The sequence below is a fragment of the Fukomys damarensis genome, unplaced genomic scaffold (assembly GCF_012274545.1).
Source record: "Fukomys damarensis isolate Sample0158 unplaced genomic scaffold, DMR_v1.0_HiC HiC_scaffold_38, whole genome shotgun sequence".
Lineage (NCBI taxonomy): Eukaryota > Metazoa > Chordata > Mammalia > Rodentia > Bathyergidae > Fukomys > Fukomys damarensis.
The window spans coordinates 47,358,997-47,383,012 of NW_022900950.1; the positions used below are offsets into that span (position 1 = coordinate 47,358,997).

The 24,016-nt window shown below is 35.4% G+C and overlaps 1 protein-coding gene and 1 pseudogene across 1 annotated transcript in view; both read left to right on the top strand.

Moving 5' to 3' along the window:
- The window catches only part of Cab39l (calcium binding protein 39 like), a 142,163-nt gene that overhangs the window by 40,067 nt on the left and 78,080 nt on the right, over window positions 1-24,016 (top strand). The gene's annotated exons all lie outside the window — the stretch shown is intronic.
- On the top strand, window positions 3,612-4,525 carry LOC104871251 (annotated as a pseudogene).

A 24,016-nucleotide genomic window follows, 5' to 3' on the forward strand; every position in this document is an offset into this window, starting at 1 on the left:
TTTTTTTTTTTTTTTTTTTTTTGGTTATAATAATAGTATGCTGTTGTTTCTCCCTCCCTCTCTAATCACTACCCCCTCTGCATCTCTGGTAGTACTGGAAATTGAACCCAGGGCCTTTATACTGAGCTATGTCTCCATACCCTCCTACTTAATTTTTTTGTTTTTTGAGACGGGTCTCACTGTTTCTAAATTGCTTGCACTGAGCTCTAAATTATGATCCTCTTGCCTCAGCCTCCCTCAGTTCTAGGATTATAATTACAGGCTTGCACCACCATGCCTATCCAGCCACTGTTTTGTTTGTTTGCTTGTTTGAGACAGGGTCTCACTATGTAGTTCAGACTGTCCTGAAACTCACTATGTAGCCCAGACTGGCCTTGAAGTCACTGTGATCCTCCTGCCTCAGCCTCCTGAGTGCTGGAATTACAGGCATGTGCCACCATGCCTGGCTCAAACCACTGTTTTTTAATCACCATTTTTTTCCACCAGCACCCTGTTTCTTGTCTGTCTCATACTCACTGGCCGAGAGATGCCCCAGAAATATTGTTCTAGCTCTGGTTTCTAAGTTCAATTTCTGTATGTTCAGTTGTCTCAGTGTATCTATGACCAGAAATTTTACTAGCATCTTTGACTTTTAAGGTAGTTGATTATTTTTTAAGATTTCTTTTTGTTCCTGTAGTTCTTATTTATTTTGAAGGTATTACCCATTTGATTTCTTACACAGGCACAGAAATTATCATTTTGGCTCCTCTCAGTTATCATTGACATAGCAGTGGCTACGCCTGTTGTCTCTGGTACTCACATAGTCCTCTGATTCCTACTGCCCAGCTATAGTAGCTGTCATCTTAAACTACTGCATATGCCTTTATTCTATCCCCTCCATTACTCCCCTTTTGATTCTTCTTAATACATTGCCAAAGTCATATTCATGAAAGTAAGTTATGGCTTCATCACGGCTCCCTTTACTCATAATTAATTGGCTTATTAGCCTCTTATTAAGACTCTTAATGATTTTACCCCAACCAGCTTTTCGAATTGTTTTTACTTCTGTAATGGTTTAGATCTAGAACGACCTCTAAAGCCTCATGTGTTCAGAGGTTGGTCTTTTGCAAAGCGATTGGATCATGGGGATTAATCCACTGATGAATCCACAGGTAAATTGTACTTCAGTAGATGGGACTGGTCAGAAGAGGTTGGTCGCTGGGCGGTGCAAGACCTGCAGGGGTGTCTCCCTACCTGTCACCTCCCTTTTCATTCTGCTTCCTGGCCATCATAAAATAAGCAGCTTTCCTCCACTAGACCCATTTACCATGCTCTTCCTGCCTTGGAACCAGCTGATTATAAACTGAATCTTCTAAAAACCATGAGCCAAAATAACCTCTCCTCTCTTAATTTTGGGTATTTTGGCACAGCTATGGGAAAATAGCTATGATAACTTCTGTCACTGATATAGCATTTTCATCTGACAAGATAATTATTTATTATTTGGTTCTTCCCAATCCTCTTTGTTCTTATCTGTATGTGAGCAATCATGAATATCATTCAAGACTGAGTTTTGATGCCACCATCTGCATGAAATATTCTCTAATTCATTGAGATAGAAGTGGTTTGTTGTTTGAGCTTCTGAATTTTTATAATATTTCATTGGTCTTTTCTTTGTCATTATTAGCTTTTTTGTCTCACACTTTATTTTTTTGGTACATATATTTTAACCCCTGTTAGAATACAATTTCCTTATTCTACTCTGTGTCTCAAAGAGCAGATTGCCCTCAGATATTTGAATACTATACTTTGAGGTGACATGAAAGTTGTGACAGAGCCTTACCATTGTATAGCGTTCAAGCCACTACATTTAGTTATATGGCTACACACTCCTGAAAAGGTCCTAGCTAAGAAAGTGAGCAGGGATGAAATCTGTTCATTCTCTATCCACACTGGACCATGTGCTAGGCTCACACATGGCTGCATTTGCCTGGAGAAAGGGGTGCTTTTCCTTTGTCCAAGTGTGCTATTTGTTTGTCAGCCTGTGTGTCTGCTAACTGACTTATCTCTCTCTTGCCAACTCTTACTGTTGTGGCAAAGTGGAGCAGCTCAGTGTTATAGCCTAGTGCTTCAGCTCAAGCGCTGCAGCTACAGCAATTTGAAGACTCGAGAATCCGAAAGTTACTAAAGGAGATGAAGGAAAACCTTTATTGCTGGCTGGCACAGAGGAGTTTGGCCACTCAGAATTCTGAGCACTGAGTAGAAATGGAAGCAGCCTTATATAGAGATCTACAGAATAGTGGGATGGGCCCATGTGCTGGGCAAACGTGCTCACAGAAGCAGAGGGACAGAGTTAAAAGAACATTCTTGAAAAGTCTAGTAGGAACAAGATGCAACTCAGTTACAGAACATTTTGATACACTGGGCAGGAACACCATGCAGCACAAATGGTTACATTTCTGGTTTACTGGGAAACAAAAAAAACAGGGGAGCTGGAAAAAAGGCAAAGCCTTGCCCTATTGTCTCTTACTGCTTTATTGTTACCATATATCACCATATAAGCTAGTTACAGCCCTAAAAGTGTTAGCAGTATTAATTTGAAGTTCATTATAAAAACTACTTACTGTCATATATAATCTATCCATTAGTTTCTTTCTTTTCTTTTCTTTTTCTTTCTTTCTTTCTTTTTATTTTTTTGTGGTACCAGGGATCGAACTCGGGACCTTGTGCTTGCAAGGCAGGTGGTGGAAACACTGAGCTAAATCCCTGGCCCTATCCAATAGTTACTTGTTGAAATGAAAGATATGACTAATAGAATGTAAAATAAAGATTATAGAGCATTTTCTTTCTAACTTATTTCAAATTCATAAATATGGAACCCCAAGTGTTATGACTCCACGACACTTCCAGAACACTTGAGGTTGCGCATAAATTTTTTACTTAAATCAAATGCCTAATGGTTCTTTGCCCCCACCATCACTCTGCCTTTTGATTAGGATAATTAACTATTTCTTCAGCTCTATTATGATTTATTGATCATAGTTTCTGGAAGTTTTTTGAGGATTAGAACATTGGAAATTTTGAATATTTATTTAATCTCATTTTGTTATACTAGTTTTCTAGTTTGCTTTTGTGTCTCATTATGTATGTATCTGTATTGTATAAAATATGCATAATCTTGTTGAAGGTCAGATGAAGTATTTCACTTTAAATGTACAGAGACCTAAGCTTTGAGAGGTTAACTAACTGCTAAAGGTGCACAGGACAAGTAAACAGTGAAGCTAAAGTAAAATCCAAGCTTTCTATGCATTCTTAAAATGCTGCATCCATGGTAACATTGCTTTTAATGGAATTACTTTGTTGTGGTTGGTATATACAAATTCAAAAGTTCTTAAACACGTGGTTAATGGCTTGTTGGTAGGTGAATGTGTGCATACCTGTTGCACCTAGTGTAGCACTTCGTATCTGCCCTGGGTTTAATAAAATGATGCCAGTTACACATTGCTTGTTAGTGTTCCATTCCAGAATAGTGACAAGACAACCACAAGCAGACTTACATACTTTTATTTGTTTAGTTTTGCTTTCATTAGTCAGTTTATTTTACTGCTTCTTAACAATTTTACCAGGTCAACGTTCAATGGAGACGGGAGCAAGATGGTGATTCCAGGCAGGCAGTATGGGCTTATTTTGCCAAAGAAAACACAGCAGTTACACCCTGTTTTGCAGAAACCATGTGTTTGGGAATGATTCTGATGATGATGAGACCTCCATGAGTGAAAGTCTTCAGAGGGAAGCTGCAAAGAAGCAGGCATGAAACAGACCAAACTGGAGATGCAGAAGGCCTTGGAGAAGATTCCACTGTATATGAATATGACAGTATTTATGATGAGATGCAGGAAAAAAAAGGAATAAGTAATCCCAAATTACTTTCAGGAAAAGATCAAAAGCTCAAGTATATCCACAACTTACAAAATGAACAGGAAAAAAGAATGGAAAAAAATACAGAGAGAACGAGAAATGGATAAAGGAGAATTTGATGATAAAGAGGCATTTGTGACATCTGCTTATAAAAAAACTGCAAGAAAGAGCTGAAGAAGAAGAAAGAGAAAAAGGGGCTGCTGCACTAGAATCACATTTGGATGTAAACAAGCAGAAATATTGGAGTGGATTTTATAGACATCTATTAAATCAAGCAGTTGGTGAAGAAGTACCAAAATGCAGCTTTCATGAAGCCAGTTCTGGAATAAAGGAAGAGAAATGAAGGGGCTACTCAGTTGAAGTAAATTCAGAGAACAGAATATCACGAGAGAGATGTATTCTCTAAACTTGTGTGATGGAGGAGGAGAGCCAAGATGCAGACAGTGACTTTGATACCAAGAGCAGTGAAGATGATGAAATGGAAGAAAATAAAGTGAATTACAGAAGGGCGAAGGTCACAGAAACCTCCAGGAATTATTCCAAACATCTTAAAAATCACACCCACTCAAGACCATCTAGTGAAGAAAGAGGGCGTAATGCCAAGCATCACACCAAAACTTCCAATTAATTTTTGGAATGAAGAGGGCAATAATGAACACTTAGTGCTTACTATGTGGCAGGTGTTATGTATATTATTTCATGTGATTCCATAAAAAGTCCTGGAAGTGTATATTGTTATCTCCACTTTAAAGATATAGTCAATTTTTGGGCCGGGGATTTAGCTCAGCCGTTCGGTGGCCTGCCTTGCAAGCGCAAGGACCCGAGTTCAATCCCCGGTACCAAAAAAAAAAAGATATAGTCAATTTTAATTAAAATCCAGGTCTACCTAATTCTAAAGACTGTGGCCTGAACTACTAGTCACTTGGTGTGTGAACAATGTTCATAATAGTTTATCACATAATGACCTTCAGAGGCTATACTGTATCTATTTATCCTTAGTTCTGTCTGAAATGGAAATGATAACAAGAGCTAGATATATCTATGGCACATGGACAGTATGACAAACTTCTAAGTAAAAAAACAAGAAACAAATGCTTTATTTTGGGGCTTCCTTTGTACTTTAAATTTATTGAGGAATAAATCAAATGCTAGTCCTGGGCCACTTGAAGGTGCAACAATGATATTTTATATCTACACTATAGGGGCCGGGGATTTAGCTCAGCGGTTTGGTGGCCTGCCTTGCAAGCACAAGGGCCCGAGTTCAATCCCCGGTACCAAAAAAACAAACAAACAAACAAACAAAACAACAACTTATATAGATATAGTCTTTAGAAATAAAAGAAACAAATGCATGAAAGAGAAGTGAGGCAGTGGAAAAGACAATGGAAACAAGAGAGAGCTAAAACAACTAAAGAGACAAAGGTCTGCCGTTACCTCTGTTAGAAAATTATACCAATTTGTCCATAATGCATTTTAGCATATTCTACAACACCCATATACATGTGTTCTTTGTTTTGCCTTGTTTTGATACAGGGTCTCACTGTGTAGTCCAGGCTGGCCTTGAGCTTGTTATATAGCCCAGGAAGACCTTGGGCTTGTGGCAGTCCTCCTGCCTCAGCCTTCTAAGTGTGCCACTATGCTTGGCTTTACATGTGTTTTATACTGATAAAAGTAGTACAGTCACTTCTACTATAACACTTGTTTTTGAAAACAAATTTGTTCTAATGTAATTAATATATTCTGGAATAATTTGAGGGTAATATAATTATTATATGTACTTTGGTCCAGTGTCATATGTGTGAAACACTACATGATTACAGAAAATCACCTGGCTAACCCAAGCCACATAAGCACATAAAAAGGTATGTACATAAACACAATTTACACATCTTCCATCTATTTCAGTGTCCCATGGTTTAATTATATCAGAAAGAATAATATTCAGAGGCAAGACACTATGTGATTTGCAAAGCTCTATTTGGGTAGACATTGAGTTAAAGGATCTTGAGTAGAACACAAAGAATGGGCTTACATGGGAGAGAAATAGAAAGAGTATGTGCTCAACCTGAGAGCATAAGAATTTCCTGAGCATAATTTTGTGTACTTGTTTGTGCCTTGCATTAAATTGGCATGAACAAAAGCAAAGAGGCAGAAAATGTAAGACAGATATGTTTAGACCTAAGAGAAGCCTGTACTTCCTAGCATCTCTACCACTTCCTCCTTGTCAAACCAAGGTAACAGTGAACTCTGGAATAAAGGGCAATCTGCTATGATTCAATCTGTGCGTAAGAGGCAGCTTTGCTCCATTTGTTTGAAGACGAACCCAAGATCAAAGCAATTGACCTGGGATCTTGAGTAATAACAGTGAGCCTTTTAGGTAGAAACAAAAATCACAACAAAAGGTCCAGATTCAGTAGTTCTTGGCTTTGATTAGAAAACAAAAGGCAAAATGATTTAAAAACCGACAAAGAATCTATGACAGTTAAATTTTCATAGAAGTCCCATTCCCTCACATCTCCCAGGCCCAAAGGCTGACCAAAAAACAAGTGCACTGTTACAGGAGGAAAGATACTAGACAGGAATCTCCCATAGAACATTTTCCTTGGCTCTGTTAATGCGGTATATTACATTTATTGATTTACATGTGTTGAACCATCCCTGCATCCCTGATACGAATCCTACTTGGCCATGGTGTATAATCTTCTTGATGATTTGTTACAGTCTATTTCCCAGTATGTGACTGAAGATTTTTGCATCTGTGTTCATTAGGGAAATTGGCCTGTAGCTCTTTTCTTTGGTTGGATCCTTCTCTGGTCTTTGTATTACGGTAATGCTTGCTTCCAGAAATGAATTTGGGAGGAGTATTGCTTCCCTTTCAGTTTCATTATAGAGTTTGAGAAATAGCAGCATTAGGTATTCTCTAAATTTCTTGTAGAACTTAGCAATGAATCCATTGGGATCTAGGCTTTTCTTTGTTGCTAGGTTTTTAATTATGTCTTCAATTTCATTGACTGCTATTTATTTATTTAGAATATTTATATGTTCTTGGTTCAGCTTTGGTAATTCATATTATCTAGGAATCTGTCCAATTCTTTTCCCATCTTATTAGAATACAGGTTCTCAAAGTAAGTATTGATGATCTGGATTTCTGTAGGATCTGTTTTAGTTCACCTTTTTCATGCCTAATTGCATGGACTCACGTCTTTCCTTTTTTGATAAGGTTAACTAAGGGTTTGTCAATTTTATTTAATCTTTCAAAGAACCAACTTGATTCATTGATTTTTAATTGTTTTCTTAGTCTCCACTATATTAATTTCTGCTCTCATCTTTATAATTTCCTCCATTGTACAAGCATTGGGCTTGATTTACTCTTCTTTTTCCAGAAGCTTGAGGTTCAACATTGGGTTATTTGAGCTTGCTCTGTTTTCTTGATATGAAAATTCACCACTACAAATTTCCCCCATAGGACTGCTTCCACTGTGTTCCATAAGTTTCAATATTTAATATTGGCATTATTGTTTAATTATAGAAACTAATTTCTTCTTTAATTTCACCTGTGACCCATTGGTTGTTTTGGATGGTGTTATTTTCCGTGTGTTTATGAAGTTTTTGTGGTTTCTTGTTACCATTGATTTCCAATTTCATTGCACTGTGGCCTGATAATTTCAATTCCTTTGCATTTACTTTAGCATGTATAATGAGCCAGTAAGTATGTGGTCTATTTTGGAGAGTCCTGTGTGCAGCTAAGAAAAATGTGTATTCTGATGTTATGGGGTAGAACACTCTGTAGACATCTACTAAGTCTATTTGTTTAAGTTTGGTTCAGTTCTGATATTTCCTTCTTGATTTTTGTCTAGTTGATCTATTTGTGAAAGTGGGATATTGAGGTCCCCCACTACACTTGGATTAGTGCTTATTTGATTTTTCATGTCCATTAATACTTGTTTTAGCTGGGTGTGGTGGGGCACATCTGTAATCTAAGCACTCAGGAGGCTGAGGCATGAGGATCACTGTGAGTTCAAAACCAGCCTGGGCTACAAAGTGAGTTCCAGGTCAGTCTGTCAGTCTCAACTACATAGTGAGCCCCTGTCTCAAAAAACAAACAAACAAACAAACTTGTTTTATATAATTGGATATGCTAATATTTGGTGCATATATATTTATGATTGTTTTCTCTTCCTCTTGGATTGTTCCCTCTACAAGGATGTAGTGACCTTCTTTATCTCTCTTAATCAGTCTTGGCTTGAAATCCACTTTGTCTGCAAATAAAATAGCCATCCTGCTTTTTTCCCAGTTCCTGTCACATAGAGTATTGTTTTCCATCCTCTGACTTCCAATCTATGAATTTGTTTTTGAATTAAATGTGTTTTTTTAATGCAGCATGTTGTTGGATCTTGTTTCTTGACCCATTCTGCCAGTCTGTTTCTTCTTATTGGTGAAATGAGATCCTCAACATTGAAGGTTATAACTAATATGTATTGATTTATCTTTCTGAGTGCTGGAATTATGGGCATGCTTCACCACACCTGATGGTTTTTATTTTTTATTGTGAGCATGACAAACTAGTTTTTGAGCCATTATTGTCATTCACACGCTATACCCCATTTTAACTACCAATATCTTAATGAATTAATCAATTTAATAATGTGCCTTAAAAGTTTCTGTAAATGGTTAATGCTTGTTACTAGTGAGGTGCTAAGGTAGATATCAGGATAGAATCTAAGCCTTGAAATCTTAGATTAACACTAATTAATAAAGCTTAATAAATCTTATTTAACATTCAGTAATGTGTATATGACTGCTAATTTAGTAATTAGCAAACACTTGGTAATGTATATATGAAAGTAATTTGGAATTGACTCCTCCTGTATGGTTTTCTCAGTAGTTGACTCAATTCTGTTGAACTACATCATTCCTCAAGCCATTACTCAAGAATTAAAAAGTAGCTGGGGATTGGGCTTAGTGGTTCCACCATCTCACAAGCGCAAGGGCCTGAGTTTGATCCTTGGTACCATAAATAACACTTGGTAATGTATATATGAAAGTAATTTGGAATTGACTCCTCCTGTATGGTTTTCTCAGTAGTTGACTCAATTCTGTTGAACTACATCATTCCTCAAGCCATTACTCAAGAATTAAAAAGTAGCTGGGGATTGGGCTTAGTGGTTCCACCATCTCACAAGCGCAAGGGCCTGAGTTTGATCCTTGGTACCATAAATAAAAAAATAAATAAATAAATAAATAAATAAATAAATAAAATTTAAAAGTTAAGCTGCTAGCTGGGGATTTAGCTCAGTGGTGCCATCACCTGCCCCGCAAGCACAAGGATCTGAGTTTGATACCTGATAGGAAAAAAGTTAAGCTGCATGTGGTGGTGCGTGCCAGAAACCAAACTACTCAGCAGGCTGAGTCAGGAGTATCACTTGAGCTCAGGAATTTAGGGCTAGCTTGGCTAAAATAGTGAGACCCTGTCTCAAAATAAATTTTAAATATTGTTAATAATTTAAAATTTTGTCATTTATGAAGTGCTTATCAATTGTGAATAATATAGTTTTATTTTTGTAACAAGCAAAATAATTTAAAAATGTTTTAACAATAGAATTACTTGCTAATGGCAGTCATGTGTAGTCACCAATATATTATAAGTTAAATTAGAAGTTAACTGAAAAAAAAATGAAGTTAACTGCAAAGAATTCTTTAAACATCATTCAGTAGATTGATTGATTGATTAACTGATTTGAGACAAGGTCCTACTATATAATTCAGGCTGGCCAGGAACTTGAAGTGATCCTTTTTTGTCAGTAATTTTGGTACTGTTATTTTCAATTTATATGCAGTATACTGAAAAAAAGATAGAGTGAATGTTGTGTTGTTACAGCAAAGGTCCCCCTTTCCCCGCTCTTTTGTTTTGCAGTGCTAGAAATGGAACCCAGGTCCTTGAGCATGCTAAGCAAGCAACCCCACTGAGCTGCATCTTCAGTCCAGAACAAAGGTTTTTTAGAATAAGAGAAAGTGAAATAATATTAAAGAAGTAGAGTTTAAATCCTGCAGACAGATTAGAATTGAAAATATCAGGGCTGGGGATTTAGCTCAGTGGTTCCACCGCCTGCCTGGCAAGCGCGAGGACCCAAGTTCAATCCCCGGTACCAAAAAGAAAAGAAAAAAAAAGAAAATATCAGTTCAAACTAATGATTTTTAAAAATTTATTCCCTAACTTTGACCACTGGAAAGTCTAGAAGCGCTGACATCTCAGTATTAGTGAGGACTGCTGATACCCCATTTTTTTTTCTAAAAACTATTCCTTGGAACTAGGGCTCCCTGCAAGATTTGCTCAATCCAGAGCAGGACATTTTGTTGAACTAGAAAGCAAGGAAAATTCAAAGATGAATGTAATTTCAAAAGTTACAGGAGCCATTCGTTTTTTGTTTGTTTGTTTTGTTTTTTGTACCGGGCATTGAACTTAGGACTTTGTGCATGCAAGGCAGGCGGCAGAACCACTGAGCTAAATCCCTAGCCCAAAGTTTTCTTTTCTTTCTTTCTTTTTTTTTTTTTTTTTTTTTTTTTTTTTTTTTTTTGGTACTGGGGATGAACTCTGGAACTCGTACTTGGGAGGCAGGCAGCAGCACCACTAGGCTAAAACCCCAGGAGCCATTTTGGGAAATTTGAGAAATTATTTTAGATACTTCTGTGCGATCCCGGATCCTCTAGCACTTATCTCAGTTTATCCCTGTGCTAGCTGTAATGCAATCATAAGCTTACACTGCGTCATCTCCAGCCATTAGCAGGCTTCTTGCTTCCGGCCCTTGGCTTCCCTGTTGAGATCCACCACTGTGGGGTGCTATGTGCGCACTATTTTCCGTGTTAGAGTCAGCGCCCAGACTCACACGTGGGCAACCTAAAAAAATATAGTTAAAATCCACATGTTGGGGACTTAATACCTTGTTGGGCAAGCCTTTGATCAATGGAAAATGGGAATCCATGGAGAAATTCTTTTTTTTGTCTTCCTACATGTGTTCTCTTTAATTGAAAGACAATGCAGTGACTTTTTAAAGTACATAAAATCACTACTTTTGAATGTTTTAAAAATATATATATATCACTTTATAAGAATAAAACTACCATCCACATGAAGATATTGAAATATTGCATATAAGTGCCACATAATCTCTTAAATGTGAAATTCTTGTAATATCCTTATTTTTGCCTAATAAAAATGCTACTCTCCACTTTTGTGACCTAAAGAGTTTTTTACATTTAAACACCTTTAACCTTTGTTTTATACGCATGTATCTCAAATCAGAGATTGATTTTTTAAAAATCAATTTGAATCTTACTAATTGGGAGTTTAACCAGTTTCTGAGTATAATTCATTCATCCTTGTCTCTATCAGTGTCTTTTATACAAAATTTTAACACTTCCTTGATATTTTTTTCTTTTGCTGTCTTCTTGGGTTTTCACTGGTTTTCCATCCCAGAACTTCAGAATGCATATCATCTATTTTTGTCCACACTTTTTTTTTTTTTTTTTTTTTTTAAAAAAAATTTTGTATCAAGGATCGAACTCAGGTCCTTGCACTTGAGAGGCAGGTGGTGAAACAACTGAGCTAAATCCCCAGCCCTGTCCACAACTTAATGACAGATTAATTTACATGAACTACCATCTGATGCAGTGATCAGTGTTTAAAACCTTTCCACCCCTCTCCAACCAGTGCTTTGGAAATTTCTCCTTACATTATTAGTATTAACATTATAGACTTGTTAGTTTTTTGTTTTGTTTTGTTTTGTTTTTTTTTTAAGGAATTAAATGTGTACTTTTTTAGATCAGGGATTTAGCTCAGTGGCACTGTGCCTGCCTGGCAAACACAAGGTCTTTAATTTGATCCCCGGTACTGAGGGGGAAAAGAAATTGTACTGTTTTCCAGTTTTGTCAGATGAACTTTTAGAATGTCTTTTCTGTATTTGTCCTGCCTATGGTGACAGAGCACTTTTATTTAATATATATTTGGCCTAACAATATCCATCTTTACAATATTACATGGCAAAAATAAAAGTATTTATTGGTAAGCACTTTTGACAGTTTAAAACAACATAAACTAAACATTTTAGACCTAGATTAAAAATCTATTTTGCATTTAGGTTTATTATCCTGTATGTAACAGTTTTAAACTTTATGTTTTTAATTAGTTTTAATCATCAAATCTTTCATATAGCTATCTCCCTACTCTAATTTTTCTGTTGGCTGTAGTAAGTAATTCAGCAAAATTTTCAGGGAAAGTTCTTGGTTGATATATTTTATGAGCAATATCTTCCAGTTACCTTCATACACAAATATTAACTTGGCAGGATATATAATTCTTGGTTCAAAATTATTTTCCCTTAAAACTGTAAATGTACCATTGTTTTCTGGCATTTAGAATTGTAAGAGAAAAATCTGAAGTCAATCTGGCTTTTGCCCCTTTATAATTAACCTGCTTTCTCTATTGGATACTTGTAAAATCTTTTCATCATTGAAAATTTAAAAACTCATGAGGATATGTGTTGCTTTCTTCTCGTTAAAATTTAAAGTTACTCTATAAGCCTTCTTCATTTGCAGACCTGCTTCATTCTTCAACTCTGGAAAGTTTTCTTCAATTAATTCTATAATTATTCATTCAGCTTCATTAGTTTTTACCTCTTTCGGGTATTCCTATTGTATGTATATTTTATCTCCTGGACAAGCCCTCTACATCTCTTTTTTTCTGATCTTAATTTCTTTGGCTTTTTCCTTTGCATTCTGTGAGAATTTCTCATTTTCCACTTACTTCAGGAATTTTATTTTGTAACTGACCTTTCTTATACGCTTCCTTTAAATGGAAGGCCACAATCTCTTCCATGTGGTCACATACCACCTGCTTTACAATTAAGCCCACATGGGTAATGAACTCCCTTATAAGGTGGTTAATACTTTGTAGAAGATTGCTGTAGACAGGTACATCACTATCAGGAGGAGGCATTTTCTCCATTACTTAATTCTATTCCTTTCTTCTAAACTGCAGTCTTATGACCTATTCAATGGCTCTTTGCAATGGAGTCCAAAAATGCAGTCTTCCCAAGCATTACAGTTGAAGAACCAATAAATTATTTCTTTTCCCTTCCTCTCCCTGCTTCCCCAGGATGGTCCTGAAATGTAATTTACATGGCTTCTAAGAGGTCATATCTGACAAATGAATTTGGTGGCTAACTTCATTGTCATACTGACACCCCCTACTTCTTTGCTTTATTCCCCTTATCCCTCACTCTTGCTCCTTGTGAATATATTTCTTGTTAAAATAATGTTATATACATTTTTCCTCAGATTTTGCTTTTGAGGGAAGTCATCTGAGGTCAGTATCAAAAGAATGTCTCAAATTAGTTGAAACATAATAAATATATAAAAATGTATGAATCTATAATTATTCAAAGAAAGAAAGACGTCTTCCCACCAAAGAATTTCTCATTTAACTTGGTCATTAGACATAATTCATTAATAGTAGGACAATGGAACATTTATTGCCTCCTGATGTGATACATTATGAATTTATGAACTTACCTTATCAAAAACATTTAAGTTATATAAGGAGTGATTGAAAGATACAGTGTATGATTAAATGTTTTAAATTCTTTGTACAGTAATAGACACATTGCCAAGAATGATGGAATAAGTATGTTGAGAGTAACGGGGAATATTTTGAGTATCTTGAGAGAGGCTTTATGGCAATTTGTCTTTTACTGTAACAAATTTTTAAATATAAATATTCACCATATTTTATGAGCATCCCACATTGATCAAATATTTTATGGCAATTTGTGTGAAATAAGAAAGTTACAGTGTGTCCTCTTCGGTGGATCTGGCATAGTGCAACTCCTGGCTCTTGCCTCAAATCGGAATGCCCATGAAAGGTAAATATTTTTAATAACTTCAGGAACTGAGGTAGCCAGGACAGTGCAGCTATAGACACTCATGAAGAAGGACTTCTAGAACTGCTTCAGAAAATGGCAAGAGTGATGGAATAAGTGTGTTTGAAGTGAGGGGAGTTTCTGAAGGGATTTCATGGCAATTTATCTTTTATTGTGATAATTTTTAATAATCACTGTTTTTACACACCTCATATTTTGTTATATGTTTTAAATCTAATTTCCTGTTTATAGGAAATACAGAGGATAGAGGAACAGGTTAAATGGTACCACTACAAAAAATGTCGCAAAGCCAAGTGTTATTGCACATGCCTATAATCCCACTCAGAAAAAGGAACTCTTCCACATTGTTGGTGGCAATATAAGCTACAACCACTACGGATATTAATGTGGAGATACTTCAAACAACTAAAAATGGAAATTCCAGCTATTCTTCTTCTAGGAATCTTCTCAGAAGAGTTAAAGTCATCATATTACAGTGAAACATGCATACTCATGTTTATAGCAGCACACTTCATAATAGCTAAATCTTGGAAGTGGCCTATAAGATCCAACAACAGATGGTTAAAGAAAATATGGCATTTATACACAATAGAGTACTATTCTACCATTAAGAAGAATAAACTTGAATCAGTTGTAGAAAAATGAGTGAACCTTGAGACCATAATGTTAAGTGCAATAAATCAGACATACAGAGTCAGGGATTTGGCTCAGTGGCACTGTGCCTGCCTTGCAACAGCAAGGTCCTGAGTTTGATTTCTGGTATGGGGTGGGGGTGGGGAATCAGACATACAGGCTTAAATATTGCATATTTCTCTTATATGAGAAAACTAAAATATAAATAAAGAGCAACATAAAAGACAGATAATAAGAAATACGGAGATCTTTTGCAAATGGAAAGGCACCTAGGGATTAAAGAGGGTGAGGGAAGGGATGAAAAAAGAATTAAGATGTGCTATGTACATTTACCAACTCCCTACAAGGAATGTAATCATGTATTGAAAACAGGTACTAATGAAAAAAAAAATTGTTTTTAAATCCCAGCTCTTGGGAGGCTGAGGCATCACTCTGAGCATCATCAGGAGGATCACTGCGAGTTCAAGGCTGCCCTGAGCTACATAGTGAGTTCAAGCCCTGAACTAGATAGTGAGACTTTGTCTTAAAAACAAAACAACAACAATAAACCCCCAAAAATCCATAAAACAAAGCATAACAAAAATTCTGAAGAGTTTTATAAGAAGTTGTCTTGGTTTTTTTAAAAAGTCAGTCAAATTCAATGTGTTACTCTTAATTATATGAAAAAAATCATATCTTACCCACCCAAAGTTTGAATATTCACTCGTGTTCTTCTCATAACTCTTTTATGATTTAGTGTTTCCATCTGGATATTGGGTATGTCTTTTTTTCTTATGTCACTTTTGCTAAATGTTTATAAACTTTATTGCTTTTTTTAAAAAAGTCAATGTTTCATTAATTATTTTTTTCACTTTATTGATTTCTGCTCTTTATTGTTTCCATGTTTCTTTTTATTTGAGTTTAATTTATCTTTTTTTCTATTCTCCTCAGTGGAAACTGAGGTCAGTAAAGGCTTGTCTTTTTCATTATGTAAGGAATTAATATGAAGCATGTCTCTAAATATTTTATTATCAGTAGTCCACAGATTTTGATATGTCATCTATTTTTTTTCTCATTGAGTTTATTGGTACATTTTAGGTATACAGTACAGTTACATTCATCATTGGGACCTTGTACCTTTACATGACAGGTCTTGGTTCTCATTTTTTCCCTTACCTCTGCCCTCCCTTCACCCCCTCCTCCCTTCCCTATTTACAAAGACTTTGTTTCCATTTTTTCATTTTTTTCTTTTCCCTTATTTCCTTTCCCCTACCCTTCCCACTTCCCCTACACCTTTAGCCCTTTTCTTCCTATTTCACATTGTCAATTATTATGTTGTCTATTTTTATCCAGTTCAAAATACCTTCTAATTTCCTTTTTCTTTTTTGTGTTTACATGGATGATTTATTAGTGTGCTGTTTATTTTTAAAATATTAGGAGATTTCCCAAACATGTTTTATTACTGACTTCTAAGTCACTATGATTGGAGAACATAGTTAAGTACTCCAAGTTTTTAAGCTTGCTTTTCACTCAGAATATGATCTGTCTTGTTAATCACACCACGCGCACTTAAAAGAATGTGTACTTTGCTTTTGTAATTTCTTTGATACATGTCAGTTGATCAAAATTCATGTGGAACTGTTAAAATCTTATATCCTTCCTGATTTTTGAAATTACTTTTTGTGTAAATTATTGAAAGGAGTATTTATATCTTAGACTAAAATTGTGGATTTGTATTTTTCTTCATTTAAGTTCTCTCATTGTTTTCCTTCTTATATTTTGCAGCTCTGATTTTAGATACACAAATGCTTAGCATGCTTACGCATTCTTGATGAATTGTCCCCCGTATAGTTATGAAGTGATCTTCATCCTTGGTAATAGTCTTTGCTCTGAGATCTACTGTAATAACACATATAATTACCTCAACTACCTTTTAAGTGATATTGGCACAGTGTATCTTTTTCATCATTTTACTTTTAACTTACATATGTCTTCATTTTTAGAGGGAATTTCTTATAGCAACATATACTTGGTATGTTGCCCTTTTTGACTTTGATTGGGGTGTTTGGAACATTTACCTCTAATGTTTGTATTCAATATTGACGTTGATGAAATTGGACTTAAATCTACCATTTTCCTATTTGTTTTCTGTTTGTCCCTTCATTTGTTTCCCCTCTTACTTATACCGTCTTTTGAATTAAATAGTATGAGCAATTTTATTATATTCTTTGATGTTAATTATTGGAATATTATCTGTATCTGTTTGGATTTTGGCTTTTTGTTTTTATTTAGTGATTGCCTTTGATTTTTGAGTATATATATTTAATTTTTCACAGCTACCTCCAGGCATGTTCTTGCATTTTCCATCTCCTGGCCTTTGTTATGTTGTAATAATTGGCTTTTTCAGATGTTCATAAAGCCCCAAATAAATTGTTATTATTTTTGCTTTAAAACTACATTCTCTTTTAGAGGGATTTTTAAAATAAAGAGAAGAATCATATTCACATACCTACATACTTATTATTTCTGGTGGTGTTCATTCCTTTGTGAAGATTTCCATTTAGTATAGCATTTTTTCTGCCTAAAGCCTACCTTAACATTTGCTGTGGTTCTGATCTATTGATGATTAATTTACCCTTTTCATGTCTTCATTTCTGAAAGATATTATTTTTTTCAATATTGTGATAATGTTGCTCAACCGTTTCTTATGGGCATTAAAATTTTTTGTGTGTGTTTTGAACAATGTCTTGCTACACAACCTTGGCTGGCCTTAATGCTGTAAAGTAGCCCAAGGTGACCTCAAATTTGGAATCCTATTATGGGTATGTACCACTGTTACATTATGATTATGAGTATGGATTATGGGTATGTACCACTGTGCCTGGCTTATGAGCATTGTTTTTGAAGCCTACTCTCATTTCTTTGTTTCCTTATATGTAATGGAGCTTTTCTCTTAAGGTATTATAAATGTGTTAAGTTGATTATGATAGCTTTTCTTTCAGTGCTGAGGTTGGATCTAGAGCCTTTCCACTTGGCTACATCCTAGCCCTTTTCTTACTTTTTATAGTCATTAAGTAGCCCAGGCTGGGCTTGAACTTGTCATCCTCCTGCCTTACCTCCCAGAGTGCTAAGTTTACAGGCATGTCTTACCATACCCAGTTTGGAGTTTGTTTCTCTTAAAATTATGAGTTTGTAATTTTTATTAAGTTTGGAAATTTTTTCAGCCATTAGTTATCAAAGCATTGTTTTCTGTTTCCCCTTCCCCTTTCCTTTTGGGATATAAATAATATATTGACATTTTAGGCTACATGAGATTTTCCCATATTTCAGGGATGCTCTATTCTTTTCTTTTTCTTCTTTTTAAAATCTTCTTTTTTCCTCTCTTTTTTTAATTTTAATAACTTCTGTTGCCATGTCTTTGGGTTTAGTAAACATTATGTTGCAGTGCATAGTCTGCTGTTCATCTCATTTGGCATAATTTTCCTTTTAGAAATTTTTCACATTTTCCATATCTTTCCTTAGCATACTTACCTATGGCATCTTTTTTTTTTTGTACCAGGGATCGAATTCGGGTCCTTGCGCTTGAAAGGCAGGCCACTGAACTGCTGAGCTAAATCCCCGGCCCTATCTATGTCTTCTTGAATCTATAAAATATACTTAATAGAAATTTTAATGCCTTTTGTAGTAATTCTATTATTTGTGCAACTTCTAACTCTGTTTTTATTGATTAGGCTTTTTTTCCATAGGTATGCATTGTATTTTCCTCCTTCTTTGCATGTCTGGTTTTGGGTTTTTTTTCCAGTACAGACTTAGGACCTCATGTGTGCTAGGTCAGTTCACTCCCAGCCCTAGACTGGTAATTTCTTACTAGATGCCAGATATTGTCAATTTTATGTTGGTTAGGTATTACATTTTTAAGCATTCCTATAAATATTCTTAAATTCTATTCTAGGATTAGACAAGTTATTTAGGAAGAACTTAATCCTTTCAAGACTCATTTCTAAGTTCTATTAGAAGAAACCAGAACAATCTCGGCTTTAATCTAGGCCTAATTTGGTCCCAGTACTAAGGGAATATCCTTCTGAGTACTTAGCTAATTTCCTGTACATTATGAGATTATTTCTTTTGGAAACATGAACTGTTCCCGGCCCTAATGAGTACTGGGAATTTTTCTGTCTATTCCTTTCAGCGATTCTTTACTTGGACTTGGGGAATTTTCTCACAGCCATATTAAATGACAATCCAGTGAAGACTTGAAGGGAATCCTCTTCATATTTCATATTTCCAGGGCTGTTTTTGCAGCTCTCTCCTCAGTGGTACTCATTCTGTGAATCCTTGTCCCACTGGCCTTTCTGAATTCTCAGCTCTGTCTCTTCACCTCAGGGAGACTGTCACTCTGTTTGGGTTCCCCTGCTGGGCCTGGAGCATTTTAAAGCATACTTTGTTTCTTTTGCCTTAGAGATTACTGAGCTGAGCTGCTTCCCATCTAGGGTCTTCAAAGTATTGTTTTGTATATTTTGTCCAGTTTATTCAGTCATATAGGATGGAAGAGTATTCCAGCCCATTACTCCATTATTTCTGGAATTAAAGGTTCCCCCAAATTGTGTAATTATTCTCTGTCCAAATAATTTTTGAAGAGTGTTTTTTGTTTAAGCTTTAAATATTAGCAAACCTTTTAAAAGAATACTGACATCTGTTGAAAATTTTTAAAAACGTCTATTTTTATTGTGCTTCTAGTCAGAGAATAAAGTTTGTCCCATTTCTTTGTGGCCTAATAAGGTCATGTTTCTAATTACCTTGTGTGTATCTTTTTTTTTTTAATTACTATGTATTGGAAGTATATGTTTGCATTCTTTGTGTGGAGTTGGTTCATGTATATAACACATCCCAATTTGTTTTCATTCCTTTTCCCTCCTCTCTTCTCTTACTCTTCTTCTCTTGATCCCCTTCCCATTTGAGAAAGCTCTATCTCTCTATTGACTTTTATCTTTTATTTTACTCTTTATTTATAATATGAGTTTCTCATATAGGAGAAACCATGCAGTATTCAAGCTTGTATATGTGATTTATTTCACTTAACACTATGGTCTCAGGTACATCTATTTTCCTACAAATACCTCGTTTACTCTTCTTTATGGCAGAGTAGTTCTCTATTGTGTGTATGTACCACCTTTTTATCCATCTATCTGTTGATGAATACACAGGCTACTTCCAAGGTTTGGCTATTATGACGTGATGCTATAAACATGGATATACATTTATCACTATACATTTTATATATATGACACTATACTATGATGATTTTAACTGTTTCTAGGGTGATAGCTGAGTTTAATGGAATTTCAATTTTTAAGTTTTTTTTTTTGTTTGTTTGTTTGTTTTGGCACTGGGTATCAAACTCAGGACCTTCTCTTGTGAGGCAGGCACCATGCCACTGAGCTAAATTCAGACCCCAATTTTTAGTTTTTTGAGGAATCTTAGTGGTTGTACTGGTTTACATTCCCACCAACAATGGAAAAACTTCCCCTCATCCCCCCGCATTTATTATTGATTTCTTGAAGGAAGCCATTCTTTCTGGGGTGACATAAAATCTCAGTGTTGTTGTCAGTTTGTTGAGCATTTCTTCATGTGTTTATTGGCAATTTGTATTTCTGTGACGTATCTATTACCCATATTTTATTTGGATCTTTCATTTTGGAAAGTGGCCTAATTTATTTTTGGGTTCTTTATATATTCTAGATATTAGTTCTCTGTCTGAAGAATAGCTGGAAATTTTCTTTTCATATTCTGTAGGTTGTCTTTGGTCTATTTTTATTTTAGTATATGTGCTGCCAAAGTGAGCACAGATCCATTTTTATTTTACTTTAGTGCATGGTGAGAGATATGTGTCTAGATTCAATCTTCTGCACAAGGATAGTCACTTTTCTTAAATACTATTTATCAAAGAGGCTATTTTTCCTACAGTGTACATTTTTGGCCCTTTGTCAAATGTCGGACAATTGATACCAGATAGTTTCTCTGGTATGAAAAATTAAAAGTGTAAATAAGGATCAAAATGTATGATTGATATTGTGTAATAGGAAGAAAAGGTCTAAAGGAGTAGGGGAAGTAGGAGGGGTTGGAGAAAGGTTAAGAAGGGAAAAGAAAAAATATGAGAAAAGCAAAAATAATGGAAACAAAGTTTTTGTAAATAGGGAAGGTTGTAAGGTGCGAAGGGAGGGCAAGGGAATGGGGAAAAAATAAGGACCAAGATACATCATGTAAAGGTACAAGATCTCAATGATGAATGTAACTGTATTATATACCTAAAATGTACCAATAAACCTAATGGGATGAGGGGGAAACAAGAGCATGCAAGCAAATACAAAAAACAAACAAACAAACAAACAAAAGAAACAGGTCAAATAGTTGAATGTGCTTGGGATTGTTTGTCATTCTCTGTTCTGTTCCATTGATCCTCATGTGCTAGTACCATTCTTCTTTTATCACAGTAGCTTTGAGTCAGGGATTGTGATGCTTCTTGCTTTGTTCTTTTTACCCAGGATTGCTTTTGCTAATCTGGGTCTCTGCTAGTTCCATATGAAGTTTAGAATTGTGTTTTCTAGTATTGTGAAGAATGTCATAAATTTTGATTGAGATTGTGTTAAATCTATATATCAATTTTGGAAGTATGGTCATTTTGACTATATAAGTTCCGCCTATCCAGGAATAGGGTTATCTTTCCATTTTCTGATTTCCTTTTTTAGAGTGCTGTAGTTTTTGTTGTAGAGGTCTTTCACTTCCTTAGTTAGGTTAATTCCTAAATATTTGATTTTTCTTAGTTCTGTTGCAAATGGTATTATAATATTTTAACATAGGTTTAACAAACAATCCTTCAGAATCAGTATTAGGAGAATTGCTTCTGGCCTTTTTGCTAAGATCAAGTATTAGGAGAGAAATAATATCAGTATTAGGAGAAAATAAGTATTAGGAGAGAAATAATATAATTACAGTCCTTGTTTCTATAGTTGATCAAGAGGTCATAGTTGGTATTTAGAACTACCTTCTTCTACCACCAATTCTGTATTCCCTTGGCCTTCAGCAAGCACCTCAGCAGGTCTTGGTTTGTTCCCACTCCTTTGTATTTCCTGTTTGTAATCTTTGGAATGGTAATGTCTATCTTGTGCCAATGAATGTTGAAAGTTTTTTACTTTCATTTGTACAGGAGCTTGCAGCTAAGAGTTTGCTTAAATCTCAGAGGATACTTTGGACTTGGACTTCTCAGCAATGCTGAAACTGTTAGGACTTTGGCAACTCTTGGAGATGGACTAAATGCCTTTTTTCATAAAGGGATATGCATGTGCCTTGGGGTACCAGGGGCAGAATGTTATGGCTTGTGTTTGAATGCCCTCCTCAAAGCCTCATGCTTTTTCAGAAGTAGCTGAATCTACAGTGTGATTGATTCCTCTTGGGGCTAGGCCCAAGGGCACTGGGATTAAGGGCATGAGTGCTACCCACCCTGAGTAGTCTGAATAAGGTAAGGGGTGGGGGAGAAAGATGCTTTTAAGACTCCTTGTTGCTTTTGTTACTGTATGGGTACCATGAACTATTTCTCCTTTTCGATGCCCCTCTAACATGTGCTACTCTGCCTTGGAGCCAGCCCATTATGGACTGAAACCTCTACAAACTGTGAGCTAAATAAACCTTTTTGTCCTTTAACTTTGGGTGTTGGATATTTTGTCTCAGCAACAAGAATAGAAACAAAGATATAAGAGTTTTTGGTAGATTTTTTTTTAGGACAGGTCTTCTATATAGAGGATTGTGTCACCTGCAAATAATTATAATTTGACTTCTCATATCCCTTTCATTTTTTTTCCTTGCCTAATTGCTCTAAAGTTTCAAGTACTGTGTTGAAGAGTAATGGTGATAATGGACATCCTTGTCTTGTTCCTGATTTTAAAGGGAAAGCTTTCAGGTTTTCCCCATTTAATATGAGGTTGGCAGTAAGTTTGTCATAAGTGGCTTTTATTAGATTGAGATAAGGTCCTTCTGTTATTGGATAGTTCCTTTTAGAAATAGCTTGCCAATTAAACGTATTCCAGGTTTTTCTCGCCTCAAACAAAGAACTGAATGAGACAAGCCAAAAACAGTACCAAAAATTTATTTGAAAAGTAGCAGTGAGGGAGAAACAGGCTCTGCAGAGTAAACTTGGGCTGAATAAGAAAAAAAGAGAAAAACAAAAATAAAAATACACCCTAGGTCTTGGAGACCGTGAAAGAGACATGAGCAGGCTCCTCATGGCATCTGTGTCTTTATATGTTATCCACATCTTGTGGGAACCCACAAGAAGTTCTATACATGGGTCCTGAGAGGCAGTGCTGCATAGATCTTGGGATCCCACCACACTTCTCTTCCCAGCCAGCCTAAGATACACCCTATCTCCTGTCTCACTTATATATTTCCTTCAGTGTTTTTATCGTGAAATGATGTTGGATTTTGTAAAAGGCTCTATGTCTACTGAGATGATCATGTGAATTTTTCCCTTGTTTCTTTGTATGTGTGTATTCTGTATGTTACATTTATTGTTTGGCATATGTTGAACCATCCTTACATCACTAGAATGAAGACTATGTGGTCATAGAGTATGATCTTTTTGATGATTTGTTGCATTCAGTTTGCCAGTAACTTTTTGCATCTATATTAATTAAAGTGACTGATCTATAGTTTTTTTTTTTTTTTTGGTTGGATTCTTGTCTGGTTTTGGAATCCAGATAATCATAGCTTCCAAAAATGACTTTGGGAGTACTCCTTCTCTTTCAATTTCATTAAAATCTTGAGGAGTTTTGGGTTTAGAACTTTCTTAAAGTTTTTTTAAGAATTCAGTAGTAAATCCATCAGGACCTCGGCTTTTCTTAGTTGTTAGATGTTTCATTACTACTTGAATTTCATTTTCTGTTACTCAATTATTCAGAGTTTTTACCTTGTCTGCACCTTTAAAAATAGTATTTAGTAGAACTCAAATGTACTCATGATCATATGTAGTCATCTTATTAATTATATGTATTTGGGGAGTTGAACTTCAGGGCCTTGAAGATGCTAGATTAGGCAAGTACTCTACCACTGAGCTACACTGAGCTATACATCCCCAACCGTTTTTTTTTGGTACCAGAAATTGAACTTGGGACCTTGAGCTTGTGAGGCAGGTGGTGGAACCACTGAGCTAAATCCCTGGCCCAACCCATATATATTTTAAATTCTTTGACTTTACTTAGTGATTTTGAATCATTGTAGACTTACATATTCTCCCGATTTTAAAGCAACTTTAAAATTTTTTTAATCAGTGATTACTCTAATAACCGTTCTTAAAAATTTTGAGTTTCTTTGATTCTACTAGAACTCTTTAGAATATAATACAAGATACCAGACACTTCATACCCCTTACTGATCTATGATAATTTCTATTTAACATCTCTTTAAAAATATAAGATAAAACTAAAATTTTTGTGAAACTACTAATTGAAAGAATAATTGGCAGACTAATTGTTAGACTTCTTTGATACCTATCTTTTTTCTTTCTTTTTTCCCTTGATTTT